General features: G+C 48.9%; 1 long non-coding RNA gene across 1 annotated transcript; it reads right to left on the reverse strand.

Annotated features, from left to right (window-relative positions):
* Nucleotides 1–621: 621 nt before the first annotated feature.
* Nucleotides 622–6,445, reverse strand: LOC122188988. The gene is made up of 4 exons (XR_006181690.1): nt 6,163–6,445; nt 5,201–5,348; nt 3,520–3,668; nt 622–2,310 (listed from the first exon to the last, which is right to left on the reverse strand). It is a non-coding gene; the product is annotated as an uncharacterized LOC122188988 (long non-coding RNA).
* Nucleotides 6,446–13,844: the final 7,399 nt, after the last annotated feature.

The following is a 13,844-nucleotide window of genomic DNA, read 5'->3' on the forward strand; positions in this document are numbered from 1 at the left end:
TGTCTAACCCTATTGTCTAACCCTATTGTCTAACCCTATTGTCTAACTGTCCAACTCTGCAATTGTCTAACCGTCCAACTCTGCAATTGTCTAACTGTCTAACCATCTACCTGTCCATCTCTGCAATTGTCTAACCGTCTAACCGTCCAACTCTGCAATTGTCTAACTGTCTAACCGTCTACCTGTCCATCTCTGCAATTGTCTAACCGTCTAACTCTCCAACTCTGCAATTGTCTAACCGTCTAACTGTCCAACTCTGCAATTGTCTAACCGTCCAACTCTGCAATTGTCTAACCGTCCAACTCTGCAATTGTCTAACCGTCTAACTGTCCAACTGTCCAACTCTGCAACTGTCCAACCCTAATCATCTAACCATCCAACCGTCCAATTGTCTAACCCTAACCATCTAACTGTCTAACCATCTAATTGTGTAATCCTAATCTTCTAATTGTCTAACCTTTCAAGTCTGAAAGTCTAACCCCAAGTCTTCCACCCTCTGCACCTACCTTTCTCACCTACCTTCCCGTGTGCTTCAAGTCCTTATCATGGCAAAGGAAGACACACAACATACTTGCGCTGTTTAACTATTTGTTTATTACAGCTCTGTTTCCAGAAGACATGATTCATATACATATACACTATACCAGCAACTACACCTTGAGAAGCAGAACATGTAATGAGTACAGGTCTCTCATTCCAAGACTTAGTTTATAGGCACAGCATCCATACATTCTGTACATGGCACAACACAGTTTAGAGGCGCAACATAACACACATTGCATATAGGGCACGACGCAATTTACAGGTGCAGTACACACATATTCAGCACAGTTGTAACACAGAGTTCACATAGATGTCAGACCAACCAGAGAAAGGGCACAAAGCCTCCATACCCCATTACTCACATCACATTTGTGAAAATGTTGTATACTGCAACCCATCTCAAGAGCAGAGCAGATCTCAGCCCATCCAAAGAAATTGCAACTCTCAGAATGGCCACAAAGGGGCACGAGTCTCAGACTGGCCGGGAAGGAACACAAATGGCCTCCAACGGCCCTTGGTTACGGGGTTGGGTTAGCCCTGCCTAGGAACAAACAAAGCAAGGCTAACCCAACCCCGTAAGCAATGCTAACTTAAAGCCAATTTAGTTTACACTAATTGAGTGTAAAACTAAAGCCAATTTGGTTTACATGAATCGAATTTAAAACTGAAGCCAATTTGGTTGAAATAAGTTGAATGCAAAGCCAAAGCCAATTTGGTTGATGCGAAATGACTGCAAGGCTAAAGCCAATTTGGTTGAAATAAATTGAGTGCAGACGCCGAAATCAGCGCAACTCTTCAAATGGCCGCAATGGGGCGCAAGTTTCAGACTGGCCGGGAAGGAACACAAATGGCCTCCAACGGCCCTTGGTTACGGGGTTGGGTTAGCCCTGCCTAGGAACAAACAAAGCAAGGCTAACCCAACCCCGTAAGCAATGCAAACTTAAAGCCAATTTGGTTTACACTAATTGAGTGTAAAACTAAAGCCAATTTGGTTTATATGAATCGAATTTAAAACTGAAGCCAATTTGGTTGAAATAAGTTGAATGCAAAGCCAAAGCCAATTTGGTTGATGCGAAATGACTGCAAGGCTAAAGCCAATTTGGTTGAAATAAATTGAGTGCAGACGCCGAAATCAGCGCAACTCTTCAAATGGCCTCAACGGGGCGCAAGTTTCAGACTGGCGGGGAAGGAAAAGAAATCACCTCCGACAGCCCTCAGGCGTTGGTTACGGGGTTGGGTTAGCCCTGCCTAGGAACAAACAAAGCAAGGCTAACCCAACCCCGTAAGCAAGGCAAACTTAAAGCCAATTTGGTTTACATTAATTGAATGTAAAATTGAAGCCGATTTGGTTGAAATAAATTGAATGCACACGCTGAAGTCAGCGCAACTCTCAAAATGGCCACAAAGGGGCACGAGTCTTAAAGCAGCCAGGATAGAATGCAGACGGCATCAGAAGGAAGCGTTGATTGGCCTGGGAGTAGAAGGGCCCTAAGGAAGGGTGTGGGTGGGTTGGATCGCTGGGCTGAGGCTGATGGGATGAACTGAGTGGGATGAGACTGAGTGCTGCATCCCACACGTTGCCTGCGACGACTTTGGGAGGTGGTAGGGGCTTGTGGCAGAGTGACGGGAGGATCATGAAAAGGGAATGGACTGGGGATTCGGGTAATGGCTCGACCGAACCGAGCTTGCAGTGAGTGTGGGAGGGCTGGAAAGACGATGGTGTCCCGGGGGGAAGTCATCAACTGGAAGTGTCAAAGGCATCTTCACCTGTAATACAGAGAGAGACATGCTTTAGAAGGAAGAACGCCGAGACCCAAACGGTGCTCACTGTCAGCCCACCCCCACAAAACGTGGAAGCCAAACACCGCTCCAAGAAATGGCTTAAGAGAAAGGTTAGGAGTATTTAACGGGGAAGCTACAGGATTAGGGTTAGTATTACACTGAAGGTTACAGATGGGTTTAGTGCCCAAGTGAAGGGTAGGTTCGGGTTTAATTTGGACACTTTGTATAGCTAACTGTACTGTCATGGTTACAATTAGAGCTGCATTTGGGTTTCAGAGCTCATTAGGGTCAGGGTAAAGGTGTAAGGGTTAGGTACGTTAGGATTATGCTAAGAGTGACCATTAAGGAAGGCCAAGGCAAAGGCAGGAGCAAAAGGCAAGAAAAAGAGCCGAGGGAGCACCAAAACAGAGGGCAAAGGGATGGGAAAGGCATGGAGAATGCCAAAGGCCTCGTCAGAGATCAGGCCCAAGGAGAAGGCCGCAGAGAATGCCAAATGGAAGGCCGATGCAGAAGGTCAAGGGCAATGGCCAAAGAGAATGTAGCACAGAAGGCCAAAACCAAATGCAAAGAGAAAGTTGTAGGAGATGCCAAAACAAGAGGCCAAAGGCAATGTGGCAAAGAAGGCTGGGAGCAATGGCCAAAGAGAACATAGAAGGGAACGCCAAAATAGAAGCCAAAGAGAACGCCGCAGGGAACGCCAAAACAGGAGGCCAAAGCAAATGCTGACGGAATGCAAAAACTGAAGGCCAAAGACAATGGGGCAAAGAAGGCCAACGGCAATGGCCAAAGAAAACGCAGCCACGAACGCCAGAACTGAAGGCCAAAATAATGTTGTAGGGAATGCCAGAACGGGAGGCAAAGGGAACGTGGCAAAGAAGGCCAAGGACAGAGGCCAAGAGAATGTGGCACAGATGGCAAGAACCGAAGGCCAAAGAGAACGCAGCGAAGGTGGCCGAGGGCAAATGGCCAAAAGAATGCCACAGGGATCACCAAAACAGGAGGGCAAGAGAACGCAGCAGGGAAAGCCAAGGGCAAGGAGAATGCTGCAGTGAAAGGCTGGAGGCAAGGAGAACACAGAAAGAAAAGGACAGGCAGCCTTCTGGGCACCATGAAGTACAGAAATGAGCTCTGGGAACCCTACCTTGTGCCTCACTAAGTAATGAGTAAACACTGGTGGGTGTGCATTGCCCTTACCTGCTGGGCAGACAGTTACCAGTCAGCAAAGTGGGGTTCCGGGACATTCCAGGAAATGCAGATTCTGGTTCCTTGCTGTTCCCGTGAAGAGCCACACATCTCCGTGCTTGTCGTTAAAGCTCTCAGGAGCGCCGCAGCTCTGCTGCCACCTGTTGGACACAGTGCAGTAATGAAGGCGCTGCCCCACATGTGTGGGACTGCACCCTGAGCACATTGTTGTAATGATGATGCAAGGGTTGTAAGTAATTATAATTATAATTAACATTAGGGATATAATTAATGCTATTGATAGGTTTGAAGTTACAGTTAGTTTAACATCAGTATTCTGCACTACAATTACAATTAAGGTTACTTTGACAAAACATGGGGCATTATTTTTATGGCAAAGGCCATAAAAATAGGCCTTTGCCGTAATGCCATCAGGTTAAGAGGCATTTTTAATACTGGGTTAAGGATTTGGTTTACAGATACCCTGCAGGTTAACATAATTATCATTAGAACTCACATTCAGCTATGGGTTCAGGTCAAGGTTAACTTTAATGCTGTCGTGTCAAAGGCAAAGGCAAGCCGGACACCCAGGGCAGGCAAAGGGAAGCAGAACTCCCGTGGAAAGCCAAGGTAAATGCAAAGCAAACAGCCAAGCTAAGGCAAGGGCAAAAGCAAAGAGAGCACCCAATGGAAAGCCAAGTTGAGGCCAAAGAGAATGCAATGGGAAAGACCAAAACATACAGCCAAAGAGACCACAGAAGAAAGGCCAAAAGCAAAAGCCAAGAGAATGCAGCACAAAATACCAAAACAAAAGGCCAGGGGAACACGATATGGAATGCCCGAGGAAGGGCTAAAACATGTCAGGAAGTGCCAAAACAGGAGGCCAAAGAGAACACAGCAAAGGAGGCCAATGCAGAATGTGGCTGGAACACCAAGACGAGAGGTCAAAGAGAACGGCGTAAGGAATGCCCAGGCAAGGGTCAAGAGAACGTGGCAGGAAATGCCACAACGGAAGGGCAAGAGAATGCTGCCAGGAATGCCAAAATCTAATGCTGAAGAGAATGTGGCAAGAGAAAGCCGAGAGCAATGGCCAAGAGAATGCGGCATGGAATACAAAAACAGGAGGGCAAAGAAATGCCCAGACAAGGGCAAGGGCCAAGAGAACGTGGAAGGAAATGCCAAGGATGATGGCCAAGAGAACACGACAAGAAACGTCAAAACAGGAGGGCAAGAGAACACAGCAGGGAACGCCAAAACTGAATGCCAAAGTGAGTGTGGTAAAGAAAGCCAAGGGCAATGGCCAAGAGAACGCGGCATGGAACACAAAAACAGGCCAGACAATGGCAACGGCTAAGAGAACATGGAAGGAAATGCCAAAACAGGAGGGTGAGAGAACACGGCATGGAATGCCAAAACTGAATGCTGAAGTGAATGCGGCAAAGAAAGCCAAGGGCAATGGCCAAATGATCGTGGCGTGGAACATAAAAACAGGAGGACAAGAGAATGCATTAGGAAACACCAATGGCAAAGGGAAGGAAAACACTGCAGTGGAAGGCCAGAGACAAGAAGAACACAGAAAGAAATGGACAGGCAGCCTTCTGGGCACCATAAAGTGCAATTAAGAGCTCTGGGAGCACCATGTTGTGCCATGCTATGGAATGGGTAAACACTGGTGGGTGTGCATTGCCCTTACCTGCTGGGCAGACAGTTACCAGCCAGAAAAGCGAGGTTCTGGAGCATTCCAGGAAATGCAGATTCGGGTTCCTTGCTGCTGCCGTGAAGAGCCACACATCTCTGCGCAGTCGTTACAACACTCGGGAGAGCTGCAGCTCCGCTGCCACCTGTTGGACACAACACAGTAATGAAGGCACTGCCCTGTATATGTAGAGCTGCACCCTGCACACGTTGCTCTAATGATGACACAAGGGAGAGTTAGGGATATAATTAATGTTATTTATAGGGTTGAAGTTACAGTTTAACAACAACATTTTACACTGTAATTACAACTAAGATTACTTTGACAAAAAACATGGGACATTATTTTTTATGGCAGCATTTAGCTTATGAGACATTTTTAATACTGGGTTAAGGATTCAGTTTACAGATACACTGCAGGTTAATGTAATTATCATTAGAGCTCCCATTAAGCTACAGGTCAGGTGAAGATTAACGTTAACACTGCCTCCCAGCCGATCCCAGAGAGCCAAAGGTAAAGCCAAAGGCAAAGCCAGAGCCAAAGGCATACAGAACAATCACGGAAAAGGCAAAGCAAAGCAAGCATCCAAGGCAAGGGAAGAGCAAAAGCAAGGAGAACTGCAAAGGAAAAGCCCAAGGAAAGCAAGGGCAAGGAGTCTGCGGCCGAGAAGGCCAAAACAAACACAGCTGAGAAGGCAAAGGGCAACAGCCAAAGAGAATGCCGCCGAGAAGGCCAAAAGCTGAGAAAACGTGGCAGGGAAGGTCAAAACAGGAGGGCAAGAGAATACAGCACGGAAAGCTGAGGGCAAAGGGAAGGAGAACACCACAGTGAAAGGCCAGAGATGAGGAGAATGCAGGAAGAATAGGACAGGCGGCCCTCGGGGCACCATGAAGTGTGAAAAAGAGCTCTGGAAACACTACCTTGCATCTCACTAAGTAGTGGGTGTGTGTTGCCCTTACCTGTTGGGCAGACGATTACCAGTCAGCAAAGTGGGGTTCCGGGACGTTCCAGGAAATGCAGATTTTCATTTTGCGCTGTTCCTGTGAAGAGCCACACCTCTCCTTGCAGCTGTTAGGGCCCTCGGGAGCCCCACAGCTCTCAGCTGCCACCTGTTGAATACAGTACAGTAATGAAGGCACTGCCCCACAGATTCAGGGGCTGCAGCCTGGGCATGTCGCACTAACAATGACACAAAGGAGCATTAGGGATATAATCAATGCTATTTATAAGTTTGAAGTTAAAGGTAGTTTAACAATTGTTTGCTGCGCTACAATTAGGATTATGGTTACTTTGACAGAAAACACAGGATGTTATTTTTATTGCTGCATTGAGGGTAAGGGACATTTTTAGTATCAGATTAAGGGTTAGGTTGACAGATACACTGCGGATTACTGCAATTATCATTAGAGCTCCCATTAAGCTACAGGTGAAGATTAACATTGACGCTGCCTCCCGGCCGATCCCAGAGAGCCAAAGGCAAGCGGAAAACCCAGGTCAGGCAAAGGGAAGCAGAACTCCCACAGAAAGCCAAAGTAAAGGCAAAGCAAACCACCAAGGGTAAAGAGAGGACAAAAGCAAAAAGAACACCCCACAGAAAGCCAAGGTCAGGGCAAGGAGAGCGAGGCAGGGAAGGCTGAAACATATGGACAAAGAGACCGCAGCAGGAAAAGCCAAGGGCAAAGGCCGAGAAAACACAGAAAGAAATGACAAAACAGAAGGCTGAGGGAATGTGGCGTGGAATGCCCAGGCAAGGGCTAAGAGAACATCACAGGAAGCGCCAAAACAGGAGGCCAAGGAGAATGGTGTGAAGAGGACCGATGCGGAAGGCCAAGAGAAGGTGGCTGGGATCAACAAAACAGGAGGCCAAAGAAAACGCCACAGGGAACGCCCAGGCAAGGGCCGAGAGAGCATGGCGGGAAATGCCAAAACAGGAGGGCGAGAAAATGCTGCAGGGAACGCCAAAACCAAATGATGAAGAGAATAAAAGAAATGCTGAAGTGGCAAAAGAAAGCCAAGGGCGATGACCAAGAGAATGTGGCATGTAATGCAAGAACGGGAGGGCAAGGGAACGCCCAGGCAAGGGCAACAGCCAAGAGAATGCAGCAAGAAACGCCAAAATGGGAGGACAAGAGAATGTGGCATGGAATGCCAAAACCAAATTCCAAAGTGAATGCGACAAAGAAAGCCAAGGGTGATGGCCAAGAGAACGTGGTGTGGCACACAAAAACAGGGAGGCGAGGGAACACAGTAGGGAACACCGAGGGCAAAGGGAAGGAGAACACTGCAGTAAAAGGCCAGAGATGAGGATAACACAGGAAGAAAAGGATAGGCAGCCATCCAGGCACCATAAAGTGCAATAAAGACCTCTGGGAGCACGATGTGGTGTCACGCTATGGGATGAGTTAAACACTGGTGGGTGTGCATTGCCCTTACCTGTAGGGCAGACAGTTACCAGTCAGCAAAATGACGTTCCGGGGCATTCCAGGAAATGCAGCTTTCCGTTCCTCGCTGTTCAGATGAAGAGACATGCATCTCTCTGAGCAGTTGTTACAGCACTCGGAAGCACTGCAGCTCTCTGCTGCCACCTGTTGGATACAATACAGTAGCGAAGGCACTGTCCCACATATGTAGAGCTGCCCCCTGCACACATTGCTCCTACTACCACTGCCGTAGCTAGGAACAACAAACAAGGAGAAGGCTCTGGTAGCCTACAACATTTTTGTTTCCATCTTCTCTGATAACTGCTCATTATACACAGCCTTCACCTTTGGTTGGTTAGGTGGGGATTGAGGAAATGATGCCAGTCCCACTGCCCCTCTCCCCGTCCCAGACAGGTTTTGGACCGCCTGAGGACCCAAACATTCAGGAGCCTTTGGGTCCCGATGAGACACATACCAGAGTTCTGAGGGAATACACTGATGCGGTCACCAAGACACTCTTATATCTGAGAAGTTGTGGCAGTCAGGTGAAGTCCCTGGTGAGTAGAAAAAGGGCGACAGCACATCTGTTATTACGGATAGAAAGGATGACCCTGGTGTATAATCAATGAATATTAAGATGTTATAATTACAAAATAAACAAGAGAGTTTGGTAAAGCAGATTATGACAACAAACAGAGAATAGATAGAAAGCTTACCCATATACTGGGCTCACTTACAAAACTCCAGCAGAACAAATCTCCAGAAGAGATCCTTCCCCACTGGTAGCCAGCTCTTAAATAGGTCTAGGAGGGTGGAGTCTGGCTCCACCCCTTCTGGCAGCACAGGTGAATTGCCTTCACCTGTGGTCCTCTGGCTGACTCATTGCTCCCCTCAGGTGATCAATCAGAGTTTCATATCGTGACTCAGCAGTTCCCATACACCCCAGGAACTACCAACATGTCAGTCTCACCTCTGTGCTGGGAATGATCATGGAGCAGATCCTCCCAGAAGTGACTCTAAAGTACCTGTTCCAGTTGTATAACCAAGATGTTATAATCACAATATAATTGTGTATAATCATTAGATATCAAGATGTTATAATTGCAATATAATCAAGAGAGTAAGGCAAAGCAGACAACAATCACAAAAAGAGAATAAGTGGAAGAGCTTACCCTTGGGTTGAGCTCACCAGAAGATACCAAAAGAGGGGATCTCCAGAAGAGATCCTTCCCCTCTGGTAGCCAGCTCTTAAATAGGTCCAGGAGGGGTGGAGTCTGGCTCCACCCCTTCCGGCAGCACAGGTGAATTGCCTTCACCTGTGCTCCTCTGGCTGACTCGAAGCTCACCTCAGGTGATTAATCAGAGGTTCAGGCCGTGACTCAGCAGTTCCCATACACCAGTGCATCACCACTGTCTGGGTGAAAAGCTTCCTCCTAATATCTAACCTAAATCTCCCCTGTCTCAGTTTAAAACAATTCCCCTTGTCCTATCACTATCCATCCTCGTAAACAGCCATTTCCCCACCTGTTTATACACTCCCTTCAAGTGCTGGAAGGCTGCAATGAGGTCTCTCCAGAGCCTTCTCTTCTCCAAGCTAAACAAGCCCAGCTCCCTCAACCTTTCTTCATAGGAGAGGCGGCATCTCCATAGCAGTGCTCAGGATCCCCAAAAAGGGAGAGAACGCAGCCCTGAAAAAAAGCAGAAATCACTCACCTCATTCCAAAGACAAGCACTCACCCCAACACTCCCAAGGAGGCAGTCCCCAAGTAGAGATGTTGCCCTTACGGTTCCCAAGCCCTTAAATGCGGTCAGGGAGGGGTGGAGCCAGGATCAGCCCTATCCGGTCCCATAGGTGAATTGCTTCCACCTGTGCTCACAGGGCTGGCCACACCCCCCACCAGGTGCGCAATCATTTAAAAAAAAAAAAAAAAAAAAAAAAAAAAAAAAAAAAAAGAGTAATAACCAGCAGCTTGATGTGGTATTTCTGAAGTCATAGCAGATTTGGAGAAGAGACAAATCATTTCCAGAACACAGTCCCCATATATATATAACACGCCTGTTTGGCTATTTCGGAAACCAGAGGGAAGGTGACAATTAACAATCAATTATCGGTGCCTTATGCAGCCCTGCCAGGAGCTGCTGTCCCAAGCCTTCCTGATTTAACAGCAACTTGGCAAGCAGCCATGTATAAGTTCACTCCTGTGGAGCCCATTGACCCTATATGCCCCAGAAATCTTTCACGGCCCCACAGTGAGCTCTAGAGACACCCAGGTGTGTCCCAGAAGTACGGAGTGTGCCATGGGCAGCCCCAGAGACATCCTAGAGCCCTATCCCAGCTCCTCAGCATGCTCTGGGGTCCTTCATCCCTTTCGCAGTGTACCCTACTGGACTCTGAAGACCTCCCTGATGTATTCCAGTACATGGGACCAGATGCCCAGAGCTCCCGGGGTTATGCGATGCACTGTGGAGGTGCCCCTGGATCGTCCTGTGTATTCAAAGGCGCACAAATGGGCTGCCAGAGCCTGTCTGTGATAATGTGAGATGGTCAACCAGGAAAGTCTCTTTGACATACATGGGAGAGTTAGAAAACAGACATTCTTTCGTAACAGTGCTGGACGTGTGAGGGAATCTCCTGTCACACATTACATGCACAAAAGATCTTCAGCTTATATACATAAGTTGTGTGACATATGCAGATGTTTCTCAGAGCTATGTTACATATGCGGAAGTTTCCCCGAAGCGTGTTACGTGTTCACTGACTGATTGCAAGCAGGACCTCTTGTTTCTTCAGTACAAAGACTCAGCACACTCCCTTATCTCTGGTTCAGAGACGCGGCTCTTTCTGTTATCTAAAAGTATTGCAGGGCAGGAGTATCCATCAACAAACACTAGTGACATCAGTGGAATGGTTACAACTCGCATCATCTGTGTCCCCTAGCATGAGAAACGCTCAGCCCCAACAATTTCAGATTGGGACCATGCAGAGTGGTCAGAGTGAAGAGTCACCCCTTCTGGGATTCTGAATGTGTGCATGCTAGAGCCTTGAGGACCTATTACCATAGAGATTAGGGGCATCCAGCACCCCCCAGGGACAGGGTACCGCAGGGCCAGAGCTCCGCAGGGCCAGGGTTACCTTAGTAAGGGCACCTGTCCCCTCAATGTCCCCACAATGTCCCCAGTATTCCCTGATATCCTCATGTCCCCCCAGGGGCATGTCCTCAGTGCCCATCGACTGCTGGGAGGTGGCAGCGACAGCATCGGTGACAGCAGAGACAGTGACAGGGACAGCATTGATGACAGCGGGGATGGCAGTGGGGGTACTGGTGTGCCACATAGGCCACTTACTCTGTGCTGCCCTCCAACACTGCGGTGAGCTCATAGGGATGTGGAGGGACACGGAGACATGGAGACATGGGTGGGATGCGGAGACATGGAGAGGACATGGGGACATGAAGGTGACATGGGGAGGAGATGCAGAGGGGACACCAGGAGGTGAGGGGACACCTACATGGTGAGGGCAAAGAGACATGGGTGGCACATGAGGACACAGAGGGGGCACAGAGACATGGAGAGGACACGGGAGGAAACAGGGGGGACGCAGAGGGCACATGGTGACATGGGAACACGGAGGGCATGTCGTGACATGGGAGACAGGAAGGACACGGCACTGGACTGTCTCCACATGTGCTCGTGGAGATGACACTGGAGGTGACACAAAACTGCTCGTGGGGCTGCAGGTGGGCGTGGGAGGACACAGGGATGGTGTACAACAGGAGATTGAGGGGAGGGGAGGGATGAGGGGACAGTGGGGGTGGCAGCAGGAGAGTGATGTTGTGGTGATGCTGGAGGGTGGATGGTGGGGTAACACTAGGGGGATAATAGTGAGGGCTGACATTGGGGTGATACTGTGGTGATGTCTCAGAGTGACACTGGGGGGTGATGTTGGGATATCACGGGGGGATTGACATCAGGGAACAAATGCTGGGCAGTGACATTGGGGTTGTGTTGGGGTGACGTTTTTGGGGTGCTGTGTTGTGGACCTAAAAGCCCCTGACCGAAGAATGATCCTGGAACGGAATGAGATTTTGACAGAGCTGGCCTTGGCAGTAGGTCTTGAGTGCATAGTTAGCTTGCCTTTGGTTCCTGTGACATCCTGTCTCTCAGATCCATACATACCCTGAAACAGCAGTGGAGTTGCGGGGTGATGTTGGAGTGTCACTGAGTTTTAACATCGAAGTGACGTATCAGCCCCACAGTGATGCTTTTGGGGGCTGATGTTGTTGGGGTAACACTAGGGGGTGACATCAGGGAATGATTCTGGAGAGCCCTTGTGGATGGCACGGGGCTGATACCGGGGTGAAACTGGGGTAATATTATGGAGTGATGCCAGGGAGTGATGTCTTTGGGGTGGCGTTGGGTCATCACTAGGAGGGCGACATCAGGGAGTGATGCTGGGGGGCAATGTTGGAGTATCACTGGGGCGGGTGACATCAGGAAATGATAATGGGTGGCGGCGTTATTGGGGTGACATTGCTGGAGGTGACACTGGGGTGACGTTAGAATCACAGAATGGCCACGGTTGGAAGGGACCCCAAGGATCATGAATCTCCAGCCCCCCTGCCGCATGCAGGGCCGCCAACCACCCCATTTAATGCTAGACCAGGCTGCCCAGGGCCCCATCCAATCTGGCCTTGAACATCTCCAGGGACGGGGTGTCCACAACCTCTCTGGACAGCCTGTTCCAATACCCCACCACTCTCTCCGTAAAGAATTTCCCCTTGACGTCCAACCTAAATCTCCCCTCCCTTAACTCAAAACCATGTCCCCTTGTCCTGCAGTTATCAACCCTTCAAAGAGTTGATTCCCCTCCTCTCTGTAGGCTCCCTTCAGGTACTGAAAGGCTGCAATGAGGTCACCCCGGAGCCTTCTTTTTTCCAGGCTGAACAAGCCCAGCTCCCTCCTCAGCCTGTCTTCATAGGGGAGGTGCTCCAGTCCCCTGATCATCTTCATTGATGTTAAGGTACCACTGGAGTGACACCAGACTGACTGTTGGAGTAATGGTGTGGGAGGAACACTGGAGTGACACTGAAGTGATACCGGGTTGATGTTGGGAAGTGACACTGGAGGGTGATGCTGGGGGATGACATTGGGGTATCTCTGGGAAATGACAGAGAAGTGACATTGTTGGGGGTGTGTCAGGAGACAAAGAACAGACTCGGGCACTTTATAAAAATTATAACAGAGACCATTTATTGGAAAAAATACAACTCTTCAATAATACTTAGCGTGCTTCTGATTGGATGCAGACATGAATCACAAATAACACCTCCGTAATCAATTGGTTATTATGTGGATGGCATGAAGCAATCAAGCGCCTAAGTTTCTACTCTGATTCACTGGCAATAAGCAATTTCTTACCTCACCATAAAGTGTAACTTTTTGCTCTTTTGCTAATGCAGCTCCTTTTCTGCTTATGCATCTCCCTATTCTCGCTGACTCTGTCAAGGACTGTGACTGACCATTGTCAATATAACACACACCATGCTGTGGAGACTTGCTTCTGAGCAGGTAAGTCTGTGCTGGCAAGGGATCTGGAGCAAGAAAAGGCCAACCAAAAAGCTCTTTTTAAGACTTCTTAAAGGCTTTTTTAGGGCTTTTTTTGAGGCTAGCATCAGCACTGCGCTTGTGCTGGGAGTGGGCAGGCTCCTGAGTCACCAGGAGTGGAGGTGGCACATCAGCGGCACGGTTTAAACAACCGCCCACGCGTTCACACCTTCGCACCTGATAATAAGCCTCAAATAATAGCTCCTGAGAGTCGCATCAGGTGAGAAACCATTGTTTCTGCTCATTGTGAAAGGGGAGGTTCAGCGAGCAAGCACAGCCCCGCTTCCCATAGGGCGCTACATCTGTGTGTGGGAGGTGTGTCCAGTGGTGCGAATTGTAAGCTCTGGTCCCTCCTTGCTCTGGAGACCAACTTCCCTTGACAGCCTCTGAGACCTCAGGCTGAATCTAGTCTCCACTAGACAGCAGGGTCATTCAAAGAAGTCTGTGGCAACCCGCGGAAGACCGCGGAAACAACGTCTCTGCAGTTCCGGCGAACGGCCATGCAGAGGCACCAGAGACCGCGGAAACAACTTTTCCAACTGCAGTGACGCGGACCCGCAACGCAGTCCCTGACCATCCTTTTCTCCATTGATGACGGAAAAAAATACAAACTGGGG

Source organism: Lagopus leucura, unplaced genomic scaffold (assembly GCF_019238085.1).
Source record: "Lagopus leucura isolate 7727_CA_CO unplaced genomic scaffold, USGS_WTPT01 Super-Scaffold_100106, whole genome shotgun sequence".
Lineage (NCBI taxonomy): Eukaryota > Metazoa > Chordata > Aves > Galliformes > Phasianidae > Lagopus > Lagopus leucura.